The sequence below is a fragment of the Malus sylvestris genome, chromosome 13 (genome assembly GCF_916048215.2).
Source record: "Malus sylvestris chromosome 13, drMalSylv7.2, whole genome shotgun sequence".
In the NCBI taxonomy this organism is placed as follows: Eukaryota; Viridiplantae; Streptophyta; class Magnoliopsida; order Rosales; family Rosaceae; genus Malus; species Malus sylvestris.
The window spans coordinates 36117152-36132439 of record NC_062272.1 but is presented as its reverse complement, the minus strand read 5'-3'; the positions used below and the strand labels follow the sequence as shown (position 1 = coordinate 36132439).

General features: G+C 37.4%; 2 long non-coding RNA genes across 2 annotated transcripts; one reads left to right on the top strand and one right to left on the bottom strand.

Moving 5' to 3' along the window:
- Positions 1-6932: 6932 nt before the first annotated feature.
- On the bottom strand, positions 6933-14726 carry LOC126597088 (uncharacterized). Its single transcript, XR_007614134.1, has 4 exons — positions 14495-14726; positions 9980-10038; positions 7910-7996; positions 6933-7051 (listed from the first exon to the last, which is right to left on the bottom strand). It is a non-coding gene; the product is annotated as an uncharacterized LOC126597088 (long non-coding RNA).
- LOC126597089 (uncharacterized) lies at positions 12420-14495 on the top strand. Its single transcript, XR_007614135.1, has 3 exons — positions 12420-12633; positions 12724-12835; positions 12937-14495. It is a non-coding gene; the product is annotated as an uncharacterized LOC126597089 (long non-coding RNA).
- Positions 14727-15288: the final 562 nt, after the last annotated feature.

Genomic DNA, 15288 nt, shown 5'->3' with positions numbered 1-15288 from the left:
AGGCTATTTGAAGTCACGTCCAAGTTATAGCTTGGAACACTAAGCTACTAGATTGCCTATTCACTTCTAATACATCACACTACCTCATATTGCATCGCCTTGTTAAGCCACCTCCTATAACCTATGTGGCAACTAAAGAAGAAGATAATAATCTAAATTGGGACACTTTATGTGATAATTGATCGCTCACATTTTTATTCAACACCTAATCACTTTCCACCATGTGTACTAGTACCATGGTCACTGTCATCTTGGCTGGTCACCACGTGGCACACGCTTAGCCATTCAATGGTTGCCACCTATATCATCGACTCGATGATTAACCTTACAATTATTTGACCTCCAAAAAAATACACAAGATGCTACGAGCTCATAATAATTCTTACTATCTTCATACAAAGACCTATTCAATAAATAAGTTTCCAAATACTTCTCTTCTTTGGTAATAATTTCTTGGGGTCTCACAAAAGTGCAGAGATTGGTCCCCGACAAGGGGAGGCCAGGCTACCAAGGGCTTTACCAAGTTCTCGATCTCGATCAACCAAATCTTCCGTGACCTTAAAAGTGAACATTGGTTCATGCTGCCAAAATAGATAAACATAGATACCTCCAAGTTGGATCACACCAAATATTGTGTGTTCCATTGAGGTCCTGGTCACACAACCAATAACAGCTATACATGAAAGGTCTACCTAGAAAAGCTTGAGAAAGAAGGGAAATGCGATAGATATCTGGACAAGCCAGCTGTGTAGCCTAGGAGAAATGCAAATGTAGATGAAAAGCCACCACTTAAGATGATTCGAATCAACGGCATCTTCGCAGAATCTGAACACTTGAGGGGTACCAACAAGTCCATGAAGAGGAAGATCCAGTAAGCCATTTCTGTCTTTCAGGTTTAGGCAGCTGACACTAACCCTGGACCCATCATTGATTTTACTGAGCAAGATACTGAAGGTGTAGACTTCCCACACAACGACGCTCTAGTTGTATCTATCCAACTGGCCCACGCCATAGTTGACATAATGATGGTGGATAACGGCAACCCAATCAACCTACTCCAGCTTTCAATCATTCAGAAGATAAGGTTGGAAAATACGATCATACTTCTAGCCGAGTTACTCACCAAATTCAATTGTCACACCTTGATTGCCATCAGCAAAATAACACTTGACGTGAGAACAACACCAGTGGTCTCAAAGAAGGCATTCACGATAGTTAGCCACCACCCGTTTCCATATAACAGGATTCTAGGTCAGATCCCATGATGGGGAGTCAAAGAGATCAAGTTAGACCAGGCCGCATCTCGATGATGCATTATACAAGTTCGAAATGAGTCAAAGAAGAAGTTCTTCACTCCAGTAGAGGCCACTGAGGTGCTGAAGGACGGCAAGGCTACAGAATAGCAATCACAGCAAACAGATCAAGATAATGGCGTCCGAGATGAAGTGTCAACAAGCGAGGCTTGAAGGAAGATGCGAAATACATCATTCTTAATCCCTTACAGCCAAAGAAGATGGCTAGAATTGACTCTCGTCTGAGCTCGAAGGAAAGGAAGAACTCAAGGCTTTCCTTAAGGAAAATTATGAAATCTTCGCATGGTCACCTTCCAACATGCCCGACGTTGATCTCGAGATAGCTTTCCCCAAGCTACACGTCAACCCCGTTGCCAAACTAGTGATCAAGAAAAGAAGAGATTTTGTGCTCAAGTGCGTAGCAATCATTAAGGCATAGATTGACAAACTACTAGAGATTGGATTTATTGAGGAAGTAGCACATTCAGCATGGTTAGCGAACGTCGTGCTAGTAATGAAAAAAAAGAAAGAAACATGGAGAGTTTGCGTGGACTAAATCCAACTTAACAAGGCATGCTCTAAAGATCACTACCCAATTCCCTGGATTGGCCTACTGGTAAATTCAACCTTTAGGAACCAACTGCTTAGCTTCTAGATGCATCATCAGGCTATAATCAGATTACAATGCACAAGCCTAACAAAGAGAAAATTGCATTTGTGATCGGGCGAGGCACATATTACTACAAGGTCATGTCTTTCGGCCTTAAGAACGCATGAGCTACTTACCAACGACTCGTGAACATGATGTTCAAGAAGTAGATTGGGGTAATCATGGAAGTCTATATAGACAACATCGTGGTAAAAGGTAAGTAGTTGTCAGACCACATCAGCAACATGACAAAAAATATTCAACATCTTTAGGGAACAAAAGATGAAGCTTTATCTCTCCTAATGCACATTCGGAGTATCCTTAGGCAGATTCTTAGGGTACCTTGTAACTGGGTAAGGAATCAAAGTGCATCCCAAGCTTAGTTTACCAAGCCCGCACAGCAATAAAAACCTAAGCCTTGGCAAATTTCATAGCAGAGTTCACACCTAGCCTAGACGACGCAACAGTACAGCCTAAGAACGCTCCAGAGGTAGCCGAGCACACCATGGCAGCACCAGCCCTACCTGACAAAGATTTTTGGCCTTTACACATCGATGGTTCGTCTAACAACAAAGGCTCAGGAGCAAGCTTGGTTCTCATCATCCCAAACGGCTCAATGCTCGAGTAGACAATCACTATAGGCTTCAAAACATCCAACAACAAAGCAGAATATGAAGCCTTATTAGCAGGGCATTGAATGGCAAAAGACTTAGCAATGAAGAAACTCGCAATCCATTTCGATTCTCAGCTAACCACCAGCCAAGCTACCATGGAGTATGCAGCAAAGCATCTAAGAAAGAAGGTACGAGAAGAAGCATGCATGTATGTACAAATTTAGAACGGTTACAATGATACTAGTTCGTGATCTCATATCCTTTTTTAGAAAGGAATGAGTTTGAATTGATGCATTTAATCCACAATGAGATAAGTTCTTTCTTCATGAAAGAGAAGATAACCCCCTTATGTCCGTATGTGACTAAGAACTTTGGTTGTGACAAAGAGAACCATTGATTTCATTGTCACTGAAATGAAACTGGCTGATACATGAAGGCTTCAAAGCCATAGTGCTAGAGAAACTTGAAATCGGTCTTTGTTTCTTAATAATTATGCGATATTAAGGAAAAGATCATAAGAACCAAAGGTTTACAATTTTTTGTATATTATTGATATGAATGGGGAAGTAAAATATATACATATATTATACATGATCAACTCCATGAAAGAAGGAGTTGACTTACTAACTAAGTAAATATACATAAGGTAAATTTACAACAATCAGGGCTTTGATTTGTAGATTTCTCAATACTCCCCCTCAAGTTGGAGAGTGAATGTTATGAAGTCCTAACTTATTTTTGAGAGAATTAAAGTTATCTCTTCCTAGTGCCTTCGTGAATATGTCAGCCAATTGAATTCATGAAGGAACATATGAGGGGGAAATTAATCCAGCTTGTAGCTTCTCTCGAACAATATGGCAATCAATTTTGATATGCTTTGTGCGCTGATGGAAAACTGGGTTCACTACAATGTGGATAGCACCTTTGTTGTCACAATAAAAGGCAATTGGTCTATCTTGTAAAACTTTCAAATCACGAAGTATATATTGCAACCAAGTTAGCTCTAAACATGTGGTTGCCATTGCCCGGTATTCTGCTTCGGCAAAGGAACAAGAAACATTTGATTATTTCTTCAACTTCCTGGAAATGAGGGCATCACCCATAAACACGTAGAATCCTGTGACTGATTTCCTTGTTGCCTTAGACCTTGCCCAATCCAAGTCACAGTAGGCTTTTAAAGAAAGGTCATTAGTAGCCAAAAATAACAATCCTTGACCTGCACTTCCTTTAATCACTACTAGAAAATATCATTTTGCCGACAAATTTTAAGCCGACAAAGCAAAAATTTGCCAGCACAAGAGTCCTATCCCGACGAAATGTTCGAATTGTCGGTTAGAAACTAATAGATTTAAGCTGACAAATAATTTGTCATAAAAAGGAGGTTTACTCGAAGAAACAACTATTAGTCGAGAATATCGTCGGTAAATTTATTAAAAAAATGCGGGATGTTTCCCTCCCTTAAAAGTTATTTTTTTCAAGTACCGGGAAAATGAAAAAAAATAAAATTGTTCATTTTAAGAGCTTATCAGCTAAACAAGGAAAAATAAAAAAATTTCTGCACCCTAGATTTGGATCCCGTTGCTATCTCCAACCTTAGTTGCTCTTCTTGGATTGACCATCCTAGCAGCAATTCTTGTCTACCACCATATCAACTGTTCTCCGTTGTTGTGCATATCGATTCTTTATACGAGTCTCTTTCCTATCAAAAACCCAAATCCGAACCTAGTTGCTGACACCCAAATCGTTGTAAGTCTATAACCTTTCACTTGTTTGAAATTTCAATTTTCAAGGTTCGATCCATCTATATTCGCTTAATCAGTAATTTGGAGTTTTTTTTTTTGGTCAATAGATGCTTTTAGGGGAACCCTAGCAGAGGAAATGCTCTTCCTTTTATCTCTCTTTGCAATCTCTAGGTTTTATCTCTCTTTGCAATCTCTAGGTATTATCTCAATTCCTCTCTCAATTGATGCTATAGTATTTGAAATTGAAATTGTTAGATTTTGGGGTTGGGTACATCGATTTTAGAGATTTTGGTTGTGGTTTGGGTTCTTATTTTGTTTAACATAGATGGGGCTTGACTGTGATTTAAGTTTTGCTTGATATACTTCCTGCACATTGCAAAATTTTGGTATTATTTTTGGGGTTTTAGTGTTGCAAGTCTAGTGTTTGGCTTATGTGTGGTTTATTTGACACATCCCAACCTGGATTGTCCACTAGGACTCCGAATCAAGTTGTGCTGACGAAGCCATAAGGTGTAATGATGTGGAATATGTGAATAAATTTAACCTAGAAGTGCCTAAAAACGAGAGTGCGTTGTGAGCGGGAATGAACCCATTTCACACGTGACGTCAGAGCATAAGTAAAGTACAGTAGAGTGGATTGAAAATCATACCATTGAAGGTAATCTCCAATACCAAGATTTGCCACGAATCCTCGTCGATACGAAAACTTTGCTACTAGAACTTGGAGGGAAAAAAGAAACAAGAGTGAGTGGGCTTAAAAATAACGCTTTAATAAAGGCCTTCTAAACGTTATAATCCCTTGCTATAATACATGTATAGTTTCCAAGAAATCATACTACGTATAAGTATGAAATCGAATGTAAATCAATAGTAAATCCAGGAATATTCCAAATCACTACATATCGGCAGCAGCATAAAAATCAGGTGCTCATCAACCTATGATAACACATTAGTCGGAGTTGCCTAATGCAACTTGTACAACTCATAAATCAATCTATGATAACCCATGAGTAGGAGTTGTCTAATGCAACCTGTACGACTCATACACGACAAGAAAACATGGATTAGGTGATGGTATTTTTTGTGGCGCCTAAAAATTCATCACATTTGGCTAAAATGAGTGAGGCTTTTTTAGAAATTGTCACAAAAAGATTTTCACAAACACCAAAATATTTTGCGTCTTATAAACATTTTGAATTCGTCACAAACTATTAGGCGGGAAATTTTACCGCCAAACAAAATGTTAATATGTGACGAAATTTTTACATTCATCACTTATATAAAAAGTAGGCCACGTAATAGTCAATTCATCACTTATAATATTAAAAGTAAAATTTAAAAATATTGAAATAATAATGTCAAAACTCCTAAATTGTAAAACCTAATAACCTATTTTGTTTTCCCTAAAAAAAAAAACTAACCTATTTCATTATGTTCTCTCACCTCATCTCTTTCAGCTCCCCTTGGTTCTACTCTCTCACCCCACCTCGCTGACCAGCCACCTTGTGGTTGCCATCGACGACGACCACGTACCACCTCTCCTTCGTCTCCCTCCCTCGGCCTCTCAATTGACAACAAGGTACTTATTTCTTTAATTGTTTTTAGATTTTCTTCTTCAATCAGTCTTTGTTTGCCAAGCTTAGACACCCAGTTATCAATTTCCTTTCTCTTTTGAAAATCAATGAATAATGGTTGTTATTTTTTTATTTTTTCTTTGGAATGTCGTTGATGGCCATCTATGAACATTATCATTTGTTAAATTGTAATTTTCTTATTTCTAATTTAGTTAGAACCCAATTATTGCAACTATTTAAGCTCTTGATTAGTTGCATAGTTAATTCTTTGAGGTAGGATAAAAACTACAGCATCTCGGCTATAACACAAATCCACTTCTAAAAAAAAAAAACTATCATGTCCTGCTACACCATAACAAATAAGAACAAAAGGGGGAAAACATAAGAACTGAACAAAAGGAAAAAAAGAGGAAGAATAGTTTTTGGTAGATGAAGAAGATTATACTAGTCGCAATATTCGAAGAAAAAAAAAACTGGAACTACCCCTTTTTTCGTGTAACTATTTTTCCAAGACATAGACTACTAGAGTAAATTTGTGGAAATTTTAAGTTTGTTTGAATGTATTTTTCATAGATTGATTGAATGTACAAGGGGGGATATATAATGAGGTAGAAGGTTACAGGCAACCCTACCTTGGCAAATCCTACTATCCTGGTAAACGCTAAAGTTGTCACTCCTTAGATTAACGGAGTGCAACAAGTACGAACACAACTATCAACACGTCATCTAGATGTCAATCTTTCTCAAATTAAGGGATTAGACTTAATAGAGAATCCCATGGAAAGAGGAAACATAAAATCTGGCAACATCAGTCACCCCATATCGTCTAATATTCATATGCAACATCAGTCATAAGCAGCATCAATCACCCAACATCAGTCACCTAGTATGCAACATCAGTCACATAGTATGCAGCATCAGTCACCAAGTATGCAACATCAGTAATGCAACATCAGTCACCCAGTATGCAGCATCAGTCATATGCAGCATCAGTCACCAAGTATGCAGCATCAGTTATGCAACATCAGTCACCCAGTATGCAGCATCAGTCATATGCAGCATCAGTCACCAATATGCAGCATCAGTTATGCAACATCAGTCACCTAGTATGCAGCATCAGTCACCCAACATCAATCACCCAATATGCAACATCAGTCACCCAGTATGCAACATCAGTCACCTAGTATACAGCATCAGTCACCCCATATCGTCTAATAAAATTCTCAAACAAAATAATATTTTGTTAATTAATTTGAGTTTGATTGAATTGATTAAATGTTGGTGTTTGTTAGTTTAGGTGCAAGTAAAATTTTAGTATTGTGTACGATTCTCAAATCCAGAGAACCCTTCGTGTTCTTTAGAGGGTTTCCTATTCTATTTCTCACTGAAGCACCTTTTGTCATGGTACTCTTCCTCTTTCCCGCACATTTATTTACCTATCTATTAAGTGCAATGCTCTTAGCACTTCAAACTAAGTATTTTATAGTTTTTATACACGCAATATACGTAGCACCAAAAGTTAAACATGAGAGTGACAACGGCGTTGTGCCGTTGCCCTTCTGTAATTGGTTTATTATGTGATTTGGTGCTTTGTATTGCAGGCTACATGGGGTGTTTTTGAGAATCTCAAGAAACTAGAACAATGAGGGCTGAATTTGGCTTTGCCACTTTCTTGAACGCATTTCATTTTTAGGGCGTTGGACATGCATTATGCAAGCTTAAATTTGGATTTCATGTTCCCCATCTTTTTAACCTGCCAAGTTTGGGATCAGATTGGATTTTACATCCTAGTCGCTTGTTGGAGCAAAATGTAGTTTGACATTGGCATGCTAAGAGATTTAGATATGTGCATTATAAATTAATTCATATCCTACAATAGTAATCTATTGGCCTATAATTTTACAAATAGTCATTATGTGTATAATGGTTTGTATATATTAACATTTTAGTATGTGTTAGTTACTTTTCCTTTTCATATTTTAGATGGCAGCTTCTATGTAGTGAGGAAAGAGGGTGAAATAGGTGAGGGATCCCTTACCTCCTCCTCCAATTGATGCACTTGCACCTCCTCCACCACCACCTCCTCCACAAAGACAAGAACGGCCAGTGGATCAATGATGTTGCTCTAGACAAATAGATAAGTCATTCAGTCATTCATAGGCTTATCATTTTTTTTCATTTCAAGAGAGTTGGAGAGTCAAAATTCACATTTGACAAGATACAACTTAGAAAGCACAAATAAAGTGAACATGCAAGATTGACTTTAAGAAAAAAACTTGATATAACTAGCTAGAAGCTGAAAGGGCCCCTTATGAATTAAATTACATTTGTGTTCCTAATAAGTTTATGTTTCACTTCGTTTTGTTTGCCCCACCAATATATCCTTATGATATTGATTGATGCTTATTACAATATATTCTTATGCTATTGATGCTTATTACTTTTTGAGCAAAACCTTGTATGTGCCTAGTTCATATGTAAAGATAGGTTATACTTGGTGGTCACATACAGTAGTCAAGTTGTATTTTCTTAATTAAGGATATTGTAGCTGATCTTTCAAAAAGAAACTAATATGTTTCTATTTTATTATGAAAGGATAACATGAAGAAAAAGAATGATGAAGCAGATTCAAGATGCACCCAAGGGTACTCCTTTAAATCAAGTTTTTATCATATGGTTTCCTCAGATGAACAATTGAGAGCTCAATTGGATTTCCAAAATGAGGTGAAGGTCTAGTATTAAAAGTTAAACGCTTTTTTGGCTGCAAGTGTCGTAGACTTCTCTACTGTTAGCACCTCAATGTTGATGAAAGTCTGGCATCAAAAGTTAAAGGCTTTTTTGGCTGCAAGTGTCTTAGACTTCTCTTTTGTTAGCACCTCAATGTTGATTAGACTTTCCTTTTGTTAGGACCTCAAGTTGTCTATGTATAAGTGTTGGTGCCCTTCATGACGAATTACTACCACTGAGATAGGTCACCCTGACTTAGATTGATATTGGGATGTTTATGTTATTTTGTGGGATGTACACTTGATGAATGTATTCGACTTATGTGCTTTAATTGTTGATTAATGAAAAATGTGAATTAAGTATATTACCTTATAGTTATGAATTGCAATTCTAGATTACGAAGCAGGAACAAGTAATTAATTCATCATATATTATTCCTAAATAGGTATTTGATTTAACATATGTGACATAAGTTGTGTCACATGTCAAAAGAATATGTGACGATTTCAATGTCATTTAGTGTTAATCATATCATTATGAGATTATATTGGGTGACGATAAAATCATCACTTATAAGTTTGATATGAGATGAAAAACATTGGTCACTGACTTTTTTATTTTGTGATGCTTATTCCGTCACTCACAAACATAATATGTGACGAAATTAGCGCCACATAAAAGAAAAATATGTGGCGACTCTAACATTCGTTACGTAAACTATCGGTGATGCTGTATAGGTGACAATAATTGGTACGTTGGAATTTCGTCACATATAGTCAAATGTGACAAATTTTCATATTTATGTGACGAATGTCTGTCGCCACAAAAACCCTATTTTCTTGTAGTGATAGGCAACCTGTACGACAGTGTCGGAGTTGTCTATTGCAACCTGTACGACAATGTCGGAGTTGCCTATTATTGCAACATGTACGACAGTGTCGGAGTTGCCTAGTATTGCAACCTGTACGACATGAGTTGCCTATTATTGCAACCTGTACGATAGTGTCGAAGTTGCCTAGTTTTGCAACCTGTACGACAGTGTCGGAGTTGCATAAAACACAAATATAGTCATATCATAACTCATTCATTCCAGATAACACCATAAACTCACCTGAACTTAGTTGCACGACCTGAGTTCACCTTAGCACTTCAAAGCATTCACAACAATTATATGTGGGTAATATGCATATGGATATGCCATGATGCAATCTAAAATCCAACCATATCATAGTATTTTAGAATATATATATATATATATATATATATATATATATAAGACATGGCATAAAATGCATAAATCAATTTAAAAGCGTTTGTGAAACTATCAAATATATATATATATATATATATATATACGATAAAAAGGAGAAGACCCACTCACCTGAGGTTTGCCCTACAACTCCCTAGCATGAATATCGAGATGTCACGAACGATCATTACCTAGAACAAATATTCAATCATGTCTCAGAACGCCTATCAATAAAACACGTAACTTACATAAAACACATCCCAAGAACGTTCTAGAATGATTTGAGACCCCTTTGACAAAAAGTCAACCGTCAGTCAAAGATCAACGATAAGGTCCACAAACCTACATAACTAAATCTGAAAGATTTGCATCTCAAATTTCCGATTCATGACTTCTAAAGATACACATTATACTTCTAGGACATCATACTAAAGTTTCATTACGATTCAACGGTTGGATCTCCGCCAATTGCCAATTCAAAGGGAGGTCAACGTTCTATTTTACAAACTTACAAATCCAATTTGGGAAGATCCATACGTCAGAATCCCAATCCGTAAGTTTCTAATATCCTCAAATATTACATACTGTAGTGTATTAAAGTTTGGTGACGATTCAACGGTTGGGTCGTCAATTCACATAATGTTCAAGTAGCGGTCGTTAACCAAACTATGTTCAAACGATGAGATTTCAACAATCAAACTACACATATGGAATTGGGGTGTCAAACTTAGATTAGGAAGGTTAGGGGGTGACCTGGCTCACGCGCCACCGCACACGGCGGTCAGCTGCCCCGACTTGCCGGAAAATTTAACTATTTCTAAAAATTACAAAAATTTACAAGAATGAAGATCTCAAAAAGATGAACAACTATCATACCTGTCACGAAGTCCAAAAATGGTCGGAAGATGGTCAATTTTGCCCACGAAGCCTGCGGATGCCTAAAGCTTCCCGGCGTTGATTCATCGTCTACGGTGATCCAACGGGGTCAAGGTTGGTCAAGATTTTCTCCTGGAATGATAGGCTACAAAGCCCATGTGGTGGCATCGACCATCGCTTTGTTGATTCTTCGGAAATTTGAAAAGGGTGGCCAGAGCACCGCAAGAGCTATCGACTTTCGTGGCCTCAAACCGCCACATACTGTGGTTAATCAAGGTGGTTCTTGGGTGGGTTTTGTAGAATGGAATGAGATCTTCAAGATGGTGGTGGTGGTGTAAAAAAACTCCACCGGAGTTGGTCGAAATCAGCCTTGGAAAATGGGTGATCGCGCAGGTTGTTTTGGGTTGAAAGGCTGACAGAAATGGAGGGGAGAAATCCCTCTTTTTCCTGATTGGCTACTGCCTTCTTTCTCCAATTTTGATTGGTTGCTTGTCCTTTAATTTGATTGGTCCTTTAACCTTTTAACTTGATTGGTCAGTCTTCCCACAAGGTGGGAGTTTAATTTAATTAAAACTAAACTTTGAATAACCAATTTCGAACGTCTGTAACTGTTGAGCAAAAATTGTACATAATATGTAAACAAATAATTCACTCGACATAATTTCACCCTTGTTCATTTTTCCGAAGAGGGTTTTATGAATTCGAGTTCGACCCATTCTAGGCTACGCGTTTATTAATTACAACCTTTCTTTTGGGAAAGAAATACCCTTTGATTCCAATTCGAATAAAATGTAACTTGAGGATTTTGGTGTTTTATTTGATTTTGTGACTGCATCTAGGTCGAATCCTAGATTGCCTACGTACCCTCTTGAGTGATCAAGTCACTCGTAGTTCATGATGTATTTGTTGGAGTTTAATGCCTTGTGCAGTTTAGGCTCTTGCAGGCGAGGACTTTAAGCAATTGGAGCTTTTGATGCCTTGTGCAGTTTTAGCTCATGAGGGCGAGGACTTTAAACCATTGGAGCTATATGTAACTTCGTGATTTTTTAGACTTGTTGCAGCTTTGTGTCATTTGATACTTGATACGGCTTCATGCCATTTGAGACTTTTCTTCGGCTTCGTGCCATTGGTCACTTTTCTTCAACTTTATTGCATGAGCAGCATGTATTAACTGAAAGTCTAATAATTTGTGTTTGAAGATCTCTCTTACTCTTTGTAGAATTACTTGATCAAAATAGCAGGAAGGAATTTAGTTTATATAAACCAGGGATTCGTTTCAGCTTCACGGTTGCGTCTAAAACTTTGATATCAGACTGCCTACGTATCCTTAACGGAATCAAACCGGCGTAGTTCATTATTATTTGATTTGAACTTGTGTTCAGACTTTTGGGAAAATGAGAAGCTATTTGGATTGGATTTGAATATTTAATAGGTAATGTAAATGACCCATTAATTTGAGTATGACAATCTGGGAGGATTTTTAAGACCACGTCATATCCACCCTTTTGTTTTCTTTTATATGGAACTTGATGGTGCCTTGTCCTGTCTTGTTGCATTTCCTATTCTTCTATTTATCATGGGGCTTTGAACCATTTGACCCAAGTGTCTTTCCAATCTGACAGCAAGTTGCATTATTATTTTCTTTATGTAACTTTAAGACTTTCTAAGTCCAAATAGGACTCTGTTTCAACAAACTCTCTTCTTCTCCATGTGAGAAAACCCTCACGTGAGGTGGACTTCATTCATACCCCGTGAAATGCCTTAGAGATCCCTCCTTTACTTAGCTCCCAGACTCGGTGGTCTCCGTCCCGAAACGGCAGGCAATCCCGATATACTTGGGTTCCATGGATTTCGTTACATTTCAAACTTGTATTTGGATTGGGTATTCGTGGATTTCAAAGTGAGAATGGGTAAGGTTTGTTGTAGTTTAGATTCTTTGTTCAAATTACTTCGATTTACTATTATTTCCCCCTCAAATCGCAAACCCGTTTTTTTCGCAGGTCACAAAAAGCTTTCATTTTTTTTCTGCTGCCTTGTATTCTTGCTCTTACCCCTTTGCTTGTGTTTCTTTTTGTGGATCGAAAGCTCAAAACGAAGAGGGGTGGAGATCAGGTAAGTCATCCCATTTTCGTTTTCTATGTTCTGGGTTTGCTTATGTATTTGGAGTGGAATGAAACTCTAATTGCGATGAAATTATCAATTATCTCATGCAGGCATCCCAGGCAACGACCACTCTTCTATTTGGTTGTTGGACATACTATTTTGCAGTACTTTGAAAACAAGTGTTGATTCATGGCTTCAAAGGTGAGGATTGCACTCTAAAATTTGTAGGGCGCCCTCATAATCTTTGTTGTATTTGTGTGTTGCCTTCTATGTTTAATTGTAATAGAATTATACTTTTCCATTTGTATATCTGGCGAGTGGCTTTACAAACAACCGTGCTCATGATAATTTTGTCCTGCTTGTTTGTACTTGTGTAAACTGATTTGCATATCAGGTCTTTGGGTGTTAATACATAGGTTGCCTTGTGAATGAGTTTCCCAATTAATTTTGGGAAGTTTTGACATTAAGCTTTAAACTCTCTTTTTTTCACATTCACCTGGCAGAGAAGCAAGTGAAACTTTTTGACACAATGAAAGTTTTTATCCCATCTTCACGTGGCAAAGAAGGTTGCTTGTCCATTTAAAGAATGGGAAATTTTCCCTTTCTTTCCTTGTCTTGTAGCTTTTCAATGTCTTTCTTTGGTCAAAGCTTTGACACAATGTTTAACCAAAACTTTGACACCATTGTAGCATTTCAAGGCTTTGAACCTTCTTCACGTCTCCTTCCTTCTTTGTCTTTATCAAAGTTGTGTTGGGGACTTTTCTTTTGTCATCATCAAAATTTCTGATTTCTTTTCATTTGTTTATTTGTCAACACATGCACTTACTCCCTTTAGCTTTTCCAAACATGATAACCACCTTCTTTAGCTTTTACAGAAAACTTTTCTTCATTTAGTCACTCTCTTTAGAGCATATTTTCCTACTTTTCTTCTTGAATTGGGGAATTTCCAAGCATGTGTCGGTCAAGGGAAGTTTTTTTTTTCCTTTGCAAACCATCTTTTCCATTTTCTCCTTTTTCTTGGACTCTATACCCAATAAGTTTTCATATAATTTTTAGCCAAAGCCATCCTCCATGTTTTGTACCTGTGGGTAGCAAAAAACACCAAATAGAATAATTTCTTTTCTCTTTCTTGTGTTGCATCTTTGTATATGTTGTTTCCTTGCTGTCTTTTCTTCATAGAGACCAAATATGAGTCGGTCAAGGGGAGCAAAAGTTGCATTTTGCCTCTTTTCCCTTGTTTATTTTGTCCACAAATGCATCTGTTTTCTCATTGGACCGCAAAGAATGACTTTCATTAGACTTTGATTGGAACTTCACGGGGTGGTCTAGGCCACCCTGAATAAATTCATGGGATTCTTGGAGATCATTTCTGCTGCTCCACCTCCATCTGTTTGGAGCAGGAAAAATACCAAACAAAGAAACAAAGGCAAAAAAAAAAACCTAAAAGAAATATTAGAAAATTTGATTTGTCCTTCTCTTTTTTTTTTTTTCTTGCGTTGTGGACCATTGCCAAGCAAAGGGGAATGTCATGGACCATTGCCTGGTGGTCTTCGGCTACCATTTTTTTGTGTTGCTTCAACCTTCGTGTCCTTCTCTGTTTCTTGTATATATGTACAACATAACAAAAATCAAGAGAAAAATAATTTTAACAGGGCTTTGTTTTTATACCTGGTGATGAATATTCTTCTTTGGTTCTTGACTTCGAAAGCACGAAAGATTGAATTCCTTCTCTTTTCTGGCAGCACTTCGTTGCCTTTGGTATTCTCTCAAGGTTTCTCTATTTTCTGCAGAGTTTCCCCTTCCTTTTTTCTGTCCCCCTTTTTTGTTGCAGCTGATGCCTATTTATAGGCATCATAGGAGAGTTCTAGAGCTTGTTACGTGGGGGGAAGATGGAGGGCATGACTTCCTGCCACTCTCTCTTAACCTCTCTTAATTGACCCCACGTTTTTTTTTTGTTGCAGGAAAGGGGGGAACCTGTTTATTACTTCCCCCTTTTGTAGGAAATTTTCCTTATTTTACTTATTTATATTTTTTTTATTTGTTTATGGATATTTAGTTTGTATGTAAAGCCCATTCTTAACTTTTTGGGTTGGTTTACATCTTTATTTTGCCTTGTAGTCTGACCCAATTTGTATAGACTCTATTTTTTATTTTTGTTGTTCAACAGTAACTATACCGTTATAATCCGAACTCGCAAACGGCTTTCGCCTATGCGTTCATACCAACGAGTACTATGAGGATACACTAAAAGAATAAGTCATACACTCCTCTAGACGATGGTAAACGAAAGTCAAAGTCTTTACCTCTAGGGCATTTTCGTAAATTCACGCTTTTAAAATTAATAAAAACGTAAAATTAGGGACGGGTTGTCACATTATTAAACTAAAACTGGTGCAAGTCCAGTGTTCTTCTTTCGAAGGATTTATAATAGCTTGGTTTGACAAGTGCAAGTCCATATTAAC